Genomic DNA, 17,707 nt, shown 5'->3' on the forward strand with positions numbered 1-17,707 from the left:
AAAACCCAAACTTAATCATGCCCAGCATATCCATCAAAGGAAGAATATAAGAAAAACAATAACAAGCAGCAGGAATAACTTTTTCAATTGGCTTCCGCTCTTACAAGATTTATCCATATAGATATGTATGTCGATGAGTGTGTGGGATTAGATGGAATCATTCATTCACATGGATCATTGAGTGTGTGTGCGTAAGTGAGTTTCTGCTGGCATTCCCAGGGTTTTCCTCTCGCTTTTTATTTACGCCCGCAATTCGTGCTGACAGGTTCCATAATTTATGGCAGCCCACTTATTGATTGCGCCAGAAAAGCTCAAAGGTAAAAATCGTTTTCGACTTTAAAAGATTGTTATCAAACTGGGCACTACATTTGCTGCTCTTTTCCCCTTCGAATTTCCACTCGTCGGCCGTTTAACTGCTCTTCCGCAATTGCGGTCATAATTTGCTGGCTCACCATTTCCCGGAAAATTTAACAGTGGAACTTATAAAATCTGTGGGTGGTACCACAAAAGAAACTATTTTAAAAATACTCCTTACAATTTCCAAAAATATAATTTTAAAAAATTAATTTTTAATTTTGCTTCAAATTAAAATTGGGGTTTCGAATTCAAAAATATTTCCTATATTTTCAATACAAATGTATATAAAAAAAGAACACAACAATTTTTAAACTAAGCTAACTTAAAGCTTGTTCACTGCTTAAGAAAAAATAAATCATTTTGCATTTTAATCAACAAAACAAAAACAAGTTTTAAAAATGTCCACAAAAAGTTTAATCCATTGAAGACGGACTGTATATAAGTTTTGGACCGCTGGCCAACCGGAAACGAGAGCTGCGTTCAGCTGTTGTCGTCTCGCTCTAGCTATAGCTGCGAGCTGTTTCCGTTTTCCGCTTGCTGGCCAAAATTCTGAGCGACATTTTTTCGGTTTTAGCTGGATGGAAAGCGGGGGCAGGTGGATGTTTTGTTGCATTTGTTGGCAATTTCGTTGCCACCACAAAATGGCCAACTGTTTTCGGGGCTAATCTGTTGCCAATTTGCTGCCTTTTTTGACCGTCAATTTCGGCTTTGTCGTTATGCAAAGGCTTTAAGTGCTTTTCACTAACATTTTAAAGGTTTTCGTGCTGCGAGGGCGAAGGTTGAAAATGAGATTTGCATATTTTCCTTTGCCTGCATTTCACTTTGCTTTCGTACAGAGTGCTATTATGCTAATTGTAAGCGCCAAAGCCTGCTTTTAGAATTTATCCAAAGGGAGGTTTTATTTTTTGAATATTTTTGTTTTTATACAGATTTGCGTTCATCACTCATTTGTTGTTGGCTCTCGTTAATTAGAAGCGTGCCTCAACTGCCTTGGCGAAATTTATGCAGATAAAATCAGATCTCAAGGGAAAAAAGAGAAAAAAATTACTCAAGGAACTTTCTTTTGTTTATAGAAAAGGAAATGGTATGAGTTTTTGGGTTAAAGTTTTTGCGTGAGAAATATTTTTGGGTTTAATGCTATACTTGTAGAATTTCTTCCGGCTAACTTGATTTCCTTTTTTTTGGGTTTGTCATTTGTTTCGGGCAATCCGCTTACATTTTTCGATTTCGGGACGGTATCTTGCATCCTAAGCGGATATATGCAGAGATTTATATGTTGAAACCTCTTAATAAAATGAAGCGGAGGAGATGTGAATAAGTACAGTTGAATATTCAACTTCTAAGCTACCTGAAATGCAAACGTGGCTTATTTACAATGTAAGACCACGCGAAACTAACTGGAGATGAAAATCGTGCAGCTTAGTCTTTCTTGACTTGAGAACCTTGAATAAAACACCAAAGGATAAACGTGATTTAAAGAGTAAAATAATTAAAGTTAACCACACATACTTTGTTCCGAAAATATATTTCTTATGAACAAATATGATAAAAAATATCGCGTGTCAGTAAAAGGATCCACTTAACGACAAATAAATGAATTCCAATATTCATAAGTTCACGCCTGTTTAAAGACGATTTTGATGCGTTGCTGTAAAAGCTGAGATTCTTTATTCCTTATAAAAATACGCTCTTTCAGTTCCGATTGGCTGGCAGCCAAGTCACTTAAGTGCTAATGTTTCTACTGTCTGGGTTATTAAAGTTAAGCCAGGGTATTGTTGTGGGCTTCTTCAACTTTCATGGGGATTTACGGGCGAGGCATTAAGTTGACGGCTCATTCCGTTGATATCTCTCAGGAGATGATCAATAAAGTCAATCCCTAGCAGCCAATTGACAGGTCCACCACCAAACTGGCTTTCTTGCCTCCATCGTTTGCATCTCTTTAAGACGGAATATCTTTACGACTCGTGCTTATGTAACCAGCAAAGGGCGAAAAATGAAAATGATTTCAAAAATCATTCGTGTGTAAAAATGGCAGGCAAGTAGAGACATTGGCTTAATGGATGCCATGCCCACAAAAGCGAGCTATACAGAAATTGCGGCCAGAGGCCTTGGGTGCCGGCAAAAATGGGGGTGAAGTTCGTCGCATGGAAAATCCATTTATCAAAACGACGTCCAAAGAAAACCGCAAACGCATCGCACAATTTGACGCCAAACAAGCGACAATAACAAGAAACAAATGATTTAAATTAATCCACTTAAGGCCACTTAAACCCCCAATGGTGGACGAAAAATATATGCTATATTTTCCCACGCCCCAAAAAATATATCCATGTTCATATAAATTCATACACAGATATCCCTGTTCATGCTCGAATTATCTGTGGGCGAGTGTAAAATGTCAAACGCTCCCTGAGTGGACTCCTGTGCCGAATGGCAGGGAGTGGCCTGAAATAAATGCAAAAGAAATCTGTAATATGGGGAAAATGTGAAGGCATTCAACGGAATATTGACCGAGTGGGCTGTGCTTTTTAAAGTTGACCATGCACCGATGGGTAAATATTATATGTACTTTGTGAGTGCCAACCGGTGAAGTGCAAATTAAGACGAATCAATCCTTTGTCAGGCCTGATGGAGCATTTAAGTGCCGGATTATAAAGTACTAATGGATCTCTTTTGTGGCCAAACAATGAAAATTGTAATTACATTTTAATATTTTTGATTTAATTACACTTGAACTTATTGATTAATCAAGTCAACATTAAAATATTATTTCACAAATAATCACCTATTAAAAACATTTTCGAAAACTACCTGATATTTAAAATAATTTATAATTATATAACAATATAATATTTGTATTATCTGGACTATTTTTATTTAATAAATAATTTTATAATTTAATTTAATTTATCTGACCAATATCCTAGTAATTTTATTTTCCAATTCGAATTCATATTTTATTACAATTTAATGGAATTTCCTTTGACATGTTATCTAATACATTCCCTGCTGTAAATCAGTATTCTCCCAAAGGATATTGCCCACAAATAAGTGGGTTAGACGGCGTGACACATTGAAAGAAGCCGTAGGAAAAAATATTTCGCAATTTCAATATAAAGCCTGGCGGCATGCTAAGGCGGCTAAGGACAATCGTGGGCGGCGGCACGCCCCCGAATGTGGGTCAAACTACACTCTCACGCAACTGTTGTTGCTGGGAGTGGAGGCGGAAAAAGGGGCCCGAACGGAAGGTCGGAAGGTTGTCAACGTAACGACCCCAAGCCGACCCGCTTTTGGTCAAGGCGCCGGCAACAGAAGCAGCAATAAAAACAATCGGCTCCTGCATATGCTGGACTTCCCCGCTGAGGGTGGCAGCCCTGTCACTGGGCGGGAGGTTGCGGTCGCCCTCAGCGCTTTAAAGCGACGTTATCGTCTCTGCGGGTTTTGGCGGCTTCTGATTTCTATGCCCCTTAATCGACGAACAGCCGGGTATCATGTTCGAAAGGGTAACATGAGCAGAGAGGTTGACGTTGCTAATCTTGGTTTGTCCATATTTTTCAAATAAAAAAACGTTGCATACGTTTAGGTTTTTTTTTTTGTGGGATCAGTAAATTGCTTACGAAATATTTTTGTCCTATTTAAAAGCTCAATAAATGATGTGTGTAAATTCGCCATAAAAAAATTATTGCAGACTATCAATTCTCATTTAAATTGTTTTAGAAATAGAAACCCATTTATTCTTGATAGTGCTTGAACATTTATCTCGTAAAATCAGTGATTTTAAATAACTGCACCTCCCTGATTTTAAAGATATGTATCTGAATTCTTGTTTTATTTTCTAAAACCCGTTTAATTCAATTTCAGCAGAACCATCAATTTCTGTAGTAGTTAAATCGGAATACTGGGTGTGTTCGGGTGTGAAGGTCCAGTTGCACATATGTTTCCCGATTTCATTCCTGTGGTTTTTGTTGCTGCTTAACTGTTATAGTGCCGACATTTTATTGCTGCATCCTTGCAGTTTTTATAGACCGATCCACACATCCTTCGGCCCACAATTCTCGGACCCCCTTCCCCTCTCTGCCTTTAACCCCCTCTGTCTGGCACGCCTACACAATGAACCCGCATGCATGTGTTCGTATGTGAGTTCATATTTAACGGCGTTGGGTGTGCCGTGAGTTGGTTTTACGTGTGTGTTTGCGGTCTCGCACACACACCTCTGGAAATTCGTTATTTACAGTTATTTTAGTGCATTGTGCGGCCGACGGAAGCGGAAATGAAGGAAGTGCCAGGGATCGGATCCCGAGCGTATTTAAAACCTCACCCCACGGAGGGTAAATATCCATTCGAAATCACATAAATTTGGTTATATTTGTCATTTAAATGCCAATAAAAATAAATCCATAAATATAGTTTTTTGCGCACATGCATTTATTTATGAATTGTTTGCCATAAATTGTATTCTTACAAATAAGTGAATTAATTGGACATACAATGAAATAAAATATTCTGCATAAAGCTATTAAAAAGCAGCATAATTTTTATCTGTTTCTTGATTTATGTGGCGGTAATACTTTATTTTTCTCAGTGTATCTATCTTAAGCACACCTTACTTTTCGCACATCAGTCTTTTGCATACAAGCAAATGCTATTTGGAGGCCACATATCTTTTAAGGGAAATTTCCAGTTCAAAGGAAAGAAATATTTGGCAACAACAACGACAAGGGGGAAATCTCCGCGAAAGCTGGCGAAGGAAATGTCAAACAAAAATAAGTAGGGGAAAATAAAGAAAAAGCTGAGGAAATGGAAACAGGAGTCGACGAAGAGGCAGAGGCAACCTTATTGGATAGCAAAAAATGGCAGAAAGAAGTCTCGCAAGAAGCACACACATGGCTCCCTGTTCAGCTTTTCCTCCTTTCCACTTTTTGGCCCTTTCCCGCAGACTGGAGTCCATATGCTCATCCCTACGTTGATAACGAGGCGCCATGTGCTTCACAGCAATTTGGCTCGGTGGCGGGCTTTTTCAAAACTTTTTTTTGCGCAGTTCAACAGAAGGAAAACGAAGGGAATCGAAGGTAAAAACCGCCAAACCCGAAATTTAAACTACTCTTAAAAAGAGTAAAAAACTATTAAAAGTAGAGAGGAAATCTCAACGATTTAAAAACAATACATTTAAATTGATGTATGGGTTGTTGGCCTGATTATATATAATCTATATTTTCAAAAACAAATAAATATGTGATGAACACAAAGTGACTTTATTTCTAACCTATATATTTTTTTTAAACTTTTATTTTATTTATTACACAAGTTGTATTTGTTTGATAAAAAAGTCATAGTAAAAATGATAAATACAATTTTTAAAGAAGATGGTTATTTCAGTTCAACTTTCCCATCAAGCTGAGATACCTTATAAAAGTGGGCAACCAAAAGCTCGTTAAGCTAAATAGAAAGTAAGAAGATAATCGAATGGAATTTTTTACTGTATTCGCTAAGCGTTCGTATAATATTAGATACGTTGCGTATTGAAAGTGCAGATAAAAGAACCGACTGCTGATAGGGAAGTTAGATAGTAATTGTGTGCTATAGTTAGATAAGGGCTTGTGAATAGATAGCAATTTAGATGGACTGTAAACGTAGATAAAGTGATTGATTGACCTTTTAGTGAAACGTTTTATCAACTTAATGCACACCGACCACAAAGTCGGAAATAGTCCAAATATTTTACGTAATAACCGATTTGCAATAAGCTCAAATGTTGGCAGTTAAGTCTGTAAATATGCGAAGCTTTCGGTGAACTCAATAATTCGATTCAATTGCTGGCAATTTTCACCTCCCTTCATCCGCGACCAATTTGTTGCCGCCGCGAAATTTCCATAGCTCGGCATTTATGATATTTCACTCCCAAAAAATTCGTTGAATGGGGTAAACCAAATTGTTTATATTTGCAAACAAATTAAATGGCAAAATGACGACTGTTTTAATGATGTTTCAAATTTAAACGCCGATAACCGTAAATGGGTGATAAAATGCTGACGAAGCGATATTATTTTTATTAATTTCCCTTGGCTAGTAAAGAGTCTCGTATGACCTTGAAAGAATTTTCCAAATATTTTTCATGCCATATTTTTCGCACCATAATTTTATGCGGCTGATTGAGTGGGCAGAGAAAATTTCCGCTACAATTGACAGTTTCACGAAGGCGGAAAACAGCATACAAATTTGCATAATTTATGTAGAAAAGAAGGCTGAAATTTATGAAATTGCGACAGTGACAGAATATGCATGAATGTTACAAAAAGAATGAAATTTATTGGGTTTTAAATAGTTGATTTCAATTACTTGGTTGGCCCAAGTTTATGCAAATGTGGGTAATTCTTAAAAAGTAATGGAAATATTTGCAACAAAAACATTTAAAGGTCAAAGCAAAGTGAAAAGAAGGCCGAAAACTTGATGTTGATTTTTAATTTAATCCCCAAGAGACTAACCCCGGCTTAGTTTGCCTTCGCTCCTTCCGTGATCCTGTAAACTCCTGTTAAGCCTTCAATTGTTGCCATTGTCATGGTCTCATCATCATCATCACGGGGCAAACAACAGTTTGAAATCATAACAGGAAGAACGGCCGACCACAGGCAAGTGGACCAGGTGGATGGGCGGACTATTCCACCCACTGCCAGCCACCTGACCCACCCAATTAAGTCACCACCCACTTATTGCTACGTGCCTCCGTCTGGTGCGGCGCCTCTGAAGTCCGTCCGCCCAGTCTGTCCATAATAAGCCCATATAAGCTGCTCTTAAACCCTTTCAGTGGACGAGTCGCTTTTAATACAAATTTGCCGGGGTGTGTGTACTCTCAAAAGCCAATTACGTGCCCCAAATGAAGACCGGCCGGGCGGGCAATAGGAGCCAAACCGGCCATAGCATTTATAAGATCACGTGCTCAATTATTAAGCCACTAAATAAGTAAATAGCGGACCTCCGACACGTGCCTCATCTGCCGAAATCAGTCGTGTACCCAGGCCCATGACAGTTATGGCAGGCCTGCCCTCCGCCCGTGTAATAAATTTTCAAACACAGACGAGCAAAGTATAAAAGGAATTTCATTCATGGGCTCATTACTCATACGCAGCGTTGGCCCGTTCCCTCTATGACGGCAACGTTTTGTGGCTTCCGCCGTCTAATTAATCACAAGAAGGATAGCTAATAACGTGATGTAATGGACAAAGGAAAAGATTATTAGGGGTCCTTTTAATAGTGCATTTAAGCTTGTGAGGTCATAAGGAATGCAATGTAACTACCAGCAGGACTTTGTTCAAATTTTCAAGAAATGCAGTTGCTTTGTAAGTAAGTTACTCAGAAATAAAACTTATTTTTTAAGAAGTTTAATACTTTTTAATATATATGATATTTTATACTTTCTGTCCTTAAATACCCCCATTGTTCAGCTCATGATGCAGTTTACCTAGAAATTTTTTATGACCACAGTTTGCCTAAGAGAATTCCAATGGTATTATAATCCCAGGTGGCTTTGTGTGCAATTTTTTGCCATAATTTATTCCCCCCAAGGTGTTGCGACCTCGTTTATATTGGGGTGATAAAAATCGCGCAATTAGCCGGCGTTGATTTTCGCACACAGGACGCAGGCCGGCACAGCGCCACATATACCTCCACGGGAATATATAGGTACATAGAACTAGAACAGTGCCAAAGCGATCCTATGTAGGTCTAATTTACGAGCAGGGTGCAAAAATAATTTACTTTCCTAACGCAAGGGGGGTTGACAATGGCTGTACTTTTTGGTGGGGGGAGCGGGGATTGGCAGCGTTTAAGCGAAGGTGCAAATTAAATCAACATGCATATCCGTTTGACACCGTTTCGCAGGAGCCGCCAACTCACCCTTCCGCATTTGGGAGCCCCCTCAAAGGGAATAGTATATCAGGACATGGGTGGATGGGGCTGTGTATCGGAAGGGGTGGGGGGCTGACTGGCGGGGCTCCACAAAATGGCGTACACATTGCAAATGACCGAAAAAGAAAAATCGGGTGAGAGTGAAGCGGTAGCAGCAAATGGGGGAAATGGAAAATGGGAAATGGGAAAACTTTCGGTCATGTGTTGTGACTGTGTGCACGTCTAGGCTAACCTTGTTTAAAATCTGGGACGCACAGATATATGGGAGGTGGCATGCGAAGGCATCGAAAGTGGCAGCGGCAATAAAGACGAAGGAGGATAACAACTTTTTGGTAGCTATACAGTGGAAAATGTTAACAAACTTTATAAATATTGAACTCCTTTTTACTATAAAAATCAATCTTGTTTATGGTCAATTACATTTAAATTACCCACTTTCAAATCTTTAACATAACCCAAAACGTTGCTATGTTCAACATAATTTAGGGATATTACAACATTTATGTAAATTATCATTTGAAATATTGGATTTTTTTTATAAAATGTTTTTAAGTTTCCGTTTTCTAAGTTTTTTTTTATTACAAATATATACTATTTATCTATAAATAACATATCATTATGTTTTCAACTGTGTACTTTCCTCAGGGGGTATTTACACTACACTCAAAGGGATTTCGTAACTTTCTGCTTGTGGTTTTCAGGAACAACAAGCAAACTGCATTAGAGCTTCAACGTTAAACAGAAAAATATAAAAAATATGCAGGCATATGGGAAACCAGAAAGGGCTGTACTGTAAGACCTTTGTTGCGATACAAGTGCAAACAATGAATGATGGCTTAGCAAGGCTTTGAAGACTGGCTACTGACCATTATGCCGTTTACCATAATGGTGGAGAAAATGTTCTGCTTCTTAGAATATTTAAAATATTTAAAAAAATATTATCAAAACTATAAAACCCTCACAATCTTTTTATAATATTAGAAATTAGAAATAAATTTTTTACTAAAAACGTTTTATTTCTTTTCTCTTTTTAGGTAAGGCGAATAAAAACTACTTGGGAGATTTAATAAAATTATGGTAATGTAAAACTAAATTAAAAATCATATTAAAAGGAGAAAATTTATTTGAAAATAAAAATTTTAAATGAAAATGCCATTAACATAACCATATCTTAGTAAAAACAAACACACTCATCCCCCCTTTTAAATTCTTTATAAAATATTCCCACTTTCCTTTTTCCCATTTTCATGTTTTCCATTTGGCCACGAATATTAAATAACCGACTAATAATGTTAATAGCCAACACCAGGACTGTAAAAAGCCAAAAGAGTTGGCTAACAAGAATTTTGTTTGCGCATATGCTAAAATCATTAAGTGAAAAAGGGGGAAGTCCGGACGAAGGGGAGCAGGTGACGATGACGAGGCGGGCGCTTGACACTCGCTTAAATAAAAGATTTTTTAATTAAAAATATTTCACCTGCAAAGTAGGAAAAAAGAGGCAAACGGAAAATAAAGCGAAAAGCGTCGACACAATTTTCCTCTTTGCGCTCGCATAAATAAATGCAACCACGCACAAGAACAACGACACCAACAACATAACAACAAAGAACACCAACAACATCATCAAATATTTGTACACGGAAACTTTGAGCTCAACTTTTCGGTAGTGTAGATAAGGTTAAATTTGAAGGTATGTTAATACCTTGACTTATAAAGCATTATCAAGCACAAAGTATTTGCAATGTAATTGGGAAAATGAACTTCATACCTGACTGATAACGCGAATTCTTGAGAACATGAAGTTTTATGTTTTAGATTCTATAATATGAAAAAATTCTAGTGTTCTGGTTACTTTTTCGATTAAAAAAAATAACATAATATCTATCTATCAAAAGAAACCCCTAGGAATTATTTTGTAGGTATAAATAAAGAAGGTTTAGAGCCCAAAAACATTTTAAAGTATTTTCAAATCAAGTCAAAGTATTTAGTAGTACTGAAGGGCTCAATGCAATGCCTTCTTAGGTCTAAACACTGTTTAATACAACTTTGATAATACACATAAATTTAAAAACTTTAATAACACCTGATTTTGTCGTGTGTACAAGGACACCAACAACACTTAAAACACAGGCAAGAACAACACGGCCACGCAAAGAGCAATTTACCAACAAAGACACGTGCCAAATGGGCAGAGGGGCGGCAGGGTAAGGAAAAGTGGGGCTGGAAAAGCGGGCGGGACACCGGCAGTGGGTCAGCGAAATGAAAATAAGCCGCGGGCGTAAATATAAATAAATGAACGGGCCAGGCGACAAGCGGTAAAAGGGAGAGAGCCATAGCCTCCGGCCGCAGGAGGAGGGGAGGCAGCACCTGCGCTAAATGATGGGGGGCGAAAGGTAATAATTAAACCGATACGCAAACAATTGAACTGTAGGTGGCGCTTTAAGGTCATCGAGACCGCAATGACAGCTACGATAAACAAAAAAAAAGGTCAAAGGGGGAAGAACACGCTGTGCGGCAGGTGGATAAAATGGTTGAAAAGAGCAGCTCGAATGTTAATCAGTGAAAAAGTCAAGTTCCTGGACTTAAAAGTAATCTATAGTGTACTATTTTTAAGAATAGGGTTTTGAACCAGAGTTAAATTAAATGTTAATTATAATTTTATTCCAGTGATTCGGCAAGCACTTTTTAAGGAACTCCCTACATTTTTTTAAAACGCTAAAAGGAAGTGGAAATGCCTAATAACATATAGTTAGATTATAATGCGATTTTCCAACTCAATGGACCAACCACATAATTCAATCTTTACTAGGCCATTATTATATTTTACCTCTATTATTCCGTAGTCAATCAATTTGCCAAACTAAAATCTGGCGTGACAATAATAAGTTGAACCCGCAAGCTTTCATGAACTGCGTTTATAGATTTTGCGCTGAATGAATTGTTTGTTTATTAGTTTTGAACAATGCCACACATCATTCAACTCCCGCAAGTACCGGGTATTTATAAGAAAGAAAAAACAACACGTCGTTAAGCTGGTGAAGAAAAATTACGGAAATAATAGCGGGCGAAGCTTAAATAAAAATGAAATGAATGGAGCGGGAGGAGACGCACGAGTTCGGGGTCCAAAAAGAGGAAGTGGGATCCGGCAGGGACTTGCCACGTCATGCTGACAGTGGGCGGGTTTCGTTGGGGCTCCTCTCCTATATATACATGTGTCATCAGTAAACTTGATTGAGTGGAGAGTGGACGAAGGGCGGCAGGACAGGGGGCGTGTCGTGGGCGGAGGGCAGCGAGGGTCTTAGCACTACGACGTGCTAAAATTTGAGAGATGACCAGGCTTCTGTTAAATTGTGCACGCCAGTTGGCCAGTTGACTGCTTTACAACGAATCGCACTGGGAAAAATGTAATGATATGGTTTTGAAATTTTTATTTTTTATTGCATGTATTATTTAAACGTAAAATATCGTAATATGTAATTTCTGCCTTTCTAAAAACGCAAAAGTAAAGTTTAAGCCGAAGCACGACTGAAACATTCAATTTTTTCAAGATATAGAGAAAAATTTGCTGTGAAAGATTATTTTTAATTAAGTTAGTTGAAAAACTAGGCTGTTAAAGTTTATCTTTAATTGAGCCATTTTTTAGATAAGCAGTTTTTCTCTCAGCTTATGACGCGGAGGATGCGAACCGGAAATTGGGGTTGGACAGTAAGGACGAAATGAACACATCACAGCCGGACCAAATGGGATGTACAGACTCCATGATAATCAGTTGTGGACACTTTTCCTCCGGACGAGAGTGTGTTACTGGGTATGTGTTACTGGGGAAATCGGAAGTCGGAGTGATGAAAGGGGAAGTTCAGCCGTTAAGGGAAGTTCGTCGGGCCGTTTTCCATGTTAATATTTACTCACTGGATATGCATATTCTGCTGGAAATTATGCTGATCATATAGGGAGTTACATTCGAAAAAGCATTTTTGGGCAATGCAGGGTACAGCTTTTAATACGATTAGGGATTTTTGAGTTAGTAAATTCTGCTTAAAAGTATTGGAAAAATATAAGTGGTTTTTTGCTTGCTTTATTTTTCTTTTGATAATGTGTTTAACACAAATTGTACTCAATGTGCTATTATTCCATAGTTCAAATTAAAACAACATTAAATTGTATACAATTGGCGGCCCAAAGCGACCCAATTAATATAATAAACATATTTCGTTTTGTTAGCTGCGCAACAAGAAATAATAAGCCTCAGAAACTACGTTTAAATTAGCACGTGTAACAATGTTTAAATTAATTAACCAAAAACTTTTAATGATATAAAAGCAAATGAGTTTAGCCGTGTGCTCGCTAGGTAGCAGTGGCTTTAGGAGAATACGAGTATATTTACTTTTCCTTGTACAAATAGTAATGTGCCTGTAGGCACATTGTCTGAACGAGGTTAAAACTAAGTTGAAATTCCACAGAACTCTGCATAACTCCACAAAACCTCCGGGAGCTTGTGTGACAATGTTTTGTGGCCAAATTCTGCCGGTGGCAACACAGCAACTTGGGCAAACATTTCGTTGCCAAGGAATACCAGTCCCTTGGAGCAATTCATTTCAACTCGTTGAGATCTCATGTGAAGCCCCTCATTATTTTGTGGGTTTTTTGCTCGTAAGCATTATTTTACTGTCGCTTATGGTAAGCTGCTCGGCTCTGCGTCGGCTAGGCCCCAGAGTGGCATGGCCCTGTCCATCCATCCAGGTCCTTGAGGACCTGTGCCAGAGAGCAGGAGCCCTAAAAAGCTGTCCCTCGAACACAAACGGAACGAAACGAACTTTAACTGGCACAAAATACACCTGTGACCCCGATGCCAGACGCAGCAGGCACTGCTGCAGACAAATCAGCACTGAAATTTAATTTGCATGAGCCACGTCCTGGCCAAAATGGGCGTCGAACCGTCGGACCGGCCGGGCAGAGTCAGAGTCAACAAAGCGGAAACAACAAAGTTGGCAACCCAATTCGCATTTTCCCCGTCTCGGCGGAGGCGCGGCCCCCAACGTATCCGATTCCGATCCCATCTCAGCCCAACTCGACCTGACTCGAGACTTGGCTCACGTGCAATCGCTTTATTTGATTTTCATTTTTGGGGCCAAACACAATGGCAACAGAAGCAACATGGCACTGCCACTGCCAACAGCAAGAGCTGCCGCTTCCTTGGGAAACATATCACGAACGCGGCCAATACCCTTTTCACTAGCGTATTATTTTAAATATTAAGATATTATGGTCATAAATTGTATTAGATTCTGTGTTTTGTTGGCTCATGGCTGCATACAAATTGGGTTATCATAGTCCTAAGAATTTTATTTATAATTTCGTTCCTTATTTGCTGATTTTCAGACAAATTAAACATTCGTATGCTTGCTTTATTTATCAACTCAAAAAAGTATTTTGTTCTTATCTTGTTATTAGGTTAACTCAACTTAATACAGGTTTTGCCATTTCTGTTTTTGGCAGACCGCATTAATCAAATGTGTTTGAGGTGACCCAAAATAAATTTAGACATGCTTGGTTGATTTATCCATGAGAGCATTTCTGCTTATTGGATTATTGTTATGTTGCTTAGGTGATTTAGGGTCGCTATCCTAAGATTACATATATTTAGGACCGTCTTCTGAAGTGCCACGTACCCTTTGTATTTTCAAGGCCCCAACGAATCATAGATGCTAATTTACAAGGTCTTTGACAATCTATGTTAAGATTGGTAATATTTAAAGCTAGGACCTAAAATGCGTAGAGTTTTTTATTTTGTGGTTAATTTTTTGACTTTTTATTTTTTTATAATTAAAAATTTAAAGAGTGGCTTTCTCTTCTTGGGATCTTAATCGTTTATGAAAGTCAAGCTAATCAAGGTAATGCCGGTTTTGAGAGATTTGAGAGGTCTGTGAGCCACACTCATAGAAGAGTTTCAAAAAACCTGGTTATTTGAAGTCCCAGTATAAGCGCACATATATTTCCCAAAACTGCAATACCCCTGCGAAGGGCACGATGCAGACGCAGTAACTATGATTTTCATTACCTTGCCGTGTTTGGCTTGTGAGTCTGTGTGTTTATTGTGGCACACTTTTTGGCCGAAACATCGGGCCAGGCCGAGTCGAACTCAGTCAGGGCTCAGTCAGGGCTCAGTCGTCGCTGGCAGACATTGCAATGGCCTCGCAAGGAAGCACTTGGGCACCAGTTAAGGCAAACATCCTGCCTCCCTGCGGCCTCCCCCTTCCCCAGTACGAACTCTTAGCCCACCGGAATCACCCCCTTTTGGCCAGCCCAACGACCCGCTCTTGGCGGGTGCTAATGCACTTGCACTCAGTGCAAGCACATAATTCGCTGCCCTCGAGCACACATGCGAGAGCAGCCGACACTCGAGAGCCACCACAAGTACAGTAGGACCCACCACCCGCTCCAGAAGCCACCCACATCCCCAGACCCCTCGACCACAACCCTGCTTACAGTGGCTGCTAATTAAGCGGAACTCCAACGCTTCGATGACCATAAACTAAACGAGAAAATAATGAGCACCGGGTGGGGCGAAATATTTTTTAATTGAAAAATTTGTATTGATGAGGGAAAAAGGTAAAATAATAATGTAAAAGTGAGAAGAAATGAGCATAAATCCGGGCTGCAAGTGTTTAATTAATTCCCGTAAAAAAACATAAAAATCAAAGATAATTCCTTACCCAGTGAGGTGGAAAGACAAGGTCAGTTTAATGCTGACTTAAAATGTTTAAGACCTTATTTGTTAAAATTAGTAAAGAGGGAGATTTCCTTAACATAAAAATGTGTTTTAATAATAAATTCAGTAGAGGTGTTATGTATTAAATCGGAAAATTAATAACAACTAGTTAACCTATATCTTATACCTAAATAAAAAATTATTGTTTTACAGCATACAATAATGCATACATAATGAATTCTTTTAGATATTGAATTAACTTAAAACGAATTACATTGTTCTTTATATTTTTTTTTTTTTTTTTTTTTTTAATTAACATCTTTATTTAATATAATCCAGGAACAGATCTAATTAAAGCCTTTAACCTAAATGTTTTCTTAAGTAAATAATCTCTTAATTATAAATTATAATTAGTTTTCAACTTGGTATATAGGAGTAGATCAAATTACGACTAGTTTCAAGTTTCTTTATAAATTTCTAAAAAATTTTTTTTTTGTTTTCTGCAAATTAAAAATTAAAATTTTTTTTTATTTTAAGTGACAATTGTGTTTTTTTAAATATCAGTTTTAGGTGTTTAAAAGTATGCAATAAATAACTAAATTAGTTCTACTACTGCGTTAAAAATTTAATGTTGCATACTTTTAGACACCCGACAAAGGGTTTGAGTGGCACCCCGATAAGAAGTTTTTGTACTTAGCGAGTTTCTGCTGTAGCAATCTAGCTGAGGCATGTGCAGCTTGGCACCAATGCTGCTGGTGTTGCAGGCTCTCATTAGAAGGAAGGGGGGGCCTGGGATTCCTTGGCCGCTGGCCGTCGGCAGATTTCGTCGCCAGCTAGATCCCCTGACCTATCCGAAGGATAATGCCTGGGAGGTGTTTTTTCTACCCAGCCTTTTGTTGCTGTTGTCTCATGTTGCACATTGCGCCTGTCGAGTGCCATTCATTTGCTAACCGCCCCACTCGCCGCCCTTTCATCCGCCCCTTGAGGTCATCGTGGCTTTCTCACTTGCCTTGATGTTTGGGGCTCTTGGCTACGAAAAAAAAGACAAATTAAATTGCCTTAAGTGTATTTGAGTTTCGTTTGGTGACTGGGATTTTGTGCCGAGCTTTCTTTCTTTCTTTATCTTATCGGTTAATGTCTGCCTCTAAGTCGTAAATTACCAGAGCTTGTGCTTGGAAAGTTAATATCGTAATTCGTACTCTACCTATGACAGTAAAAACATTTCATTTTATTTTATAAGAAAATACAATTTTAATTTATACTACAGATTTTATTAAGATAACTTAATAAATGAAATGAATATATCTGGTGTTAGGATATAAATTCTTTTTGTTTATTTTGTAGATATGTACTAATTTATATTACGTTTTTACAGCTTAACATAATGGTTATATTTATTATTTTAAAAATTTTAACTAAATTTTTATTAATGTTTTAGTGTGACAATTTAAATGAATTAAATAAAATGTTATTTTGTTGCGTTTGATAAGCCATTTAAAAAATAGTTAATCATTTTCATTAAGAAATTTTACTTTGGTATAAACCTTAGTTCTAATAATAATTAATACCTGATACACTTAAGATGGATTAAAAACTTCCTAGCAGTTCCAAATTCTACGATTTTGTGCTAAACTTTCCTTATCTTTCCTTTATCTTTCAACGTTTGCCTTTAAGTCATAAATTATTTGCGATTTTGCCATCTTATGGAGTTGCACAAATATTGAGCTTAAAACGAGGCGTGCGAAATTAATAACACGAAGTTTCGAGCACGCACAGATAGAGTGCGAGGCAGGGGGGCAGAGATAGAGCGGGACAGGCAGAGTTGGGCTTGACTGACCGCAGAGATAACACGCATACGCCGTGGTGAGCGGCATTTGGGGGAGGGCAGGGCAGGGGATTCCCCATTGTTATTCCAGCAGTGCGTGCAGTTGTTGTTTTTGCAGCTCCTGTTATCGACACATTTTTGGGACACACTCGCACACTGACACAGGCACGTCGCAGGGAAATTCCCTTGTACTTGCACTGCATCTGCAAAACTCATAAATGAGCGTTTCCTTAATGGCTGCAATTTCCCATCTATCCACTTCAAGGATATTCATATGCCGTAACAGGATGCCGAAAAGTGTGTTGCCAGCCATAATCGATATTCGATTTAAATTGTTCATTTAATGACTATTACTGCAGCAATGTGCAGGAGGAAAGTGCACACACAGACGCTCCTTCGCGCTTGGAGTACTTCAAGGCAAACAATAATTACCATTTTCAATTTATGATAATGAACTTTATTTTCGCATCAAATACGAATTGATACAGATGCTGAGATACTCAAATAAATCAGGCAGATGAAGTGTTTCCAGCTTTCCCAGGGAAAACTTTTCACGATAAACGAGGATGATTGATGGTTAGTTTAACAAATGCTTCAGTTTATTGTGCTGTGAAATTGAGCTTGAGAATGCCCATACGGATGGACGCCAAATTAATTTTATGGTTCTTGCTTAATGGCTTAATATTGTGCAGGAAAACAGGTTCATAATTGATGAATGGATTTAATTAGTCCTTGATTTATAATGAATTCCGGTTTTTGATTGTTAAAGCCTTGAGACAACCCACGGCGGTTTCAAATATTTGGGCTACGCCTATTTATTAGTTATGAAAAAAGTAAATTTATGCAGGATGAAAGACATCATTTTCCACTTTTCTCACCACAAATCTTGTATTATACATTCTTCAACGTAATCC

General features: G+C 38.1%; 1 protein-coding gene across 5 annotated transcripts in view; it reads left to right on the forward strand.

The window, feature by feature from the left end:
• LOC108028451 (protein phosphatase 1 regulatory subunit 16A) overlaps positions 1-17,707 on the forward strand; it is a 46,497-nt gene that overhangs the window by 20,849 nt on the left and 7,941 nt on the right. The gene's annotated exons all lie outside the window — the stretch shown is intronic.

This window comes from Drosophila biarmipes, chromosome 3L, assembly GCF_025231255.1.
Source record: "Drosophila biarmipes strain raj3 chromosome 3L, RU_DBia_V1.1, whole genome shotgun sequence".
Classification (NCBI taxonomy): Eukaryota; Metazoa; Arthropoda; class Insecta; order Diptera; family Drosophilidae; genus Drosophila; species Drosophila biarmipes.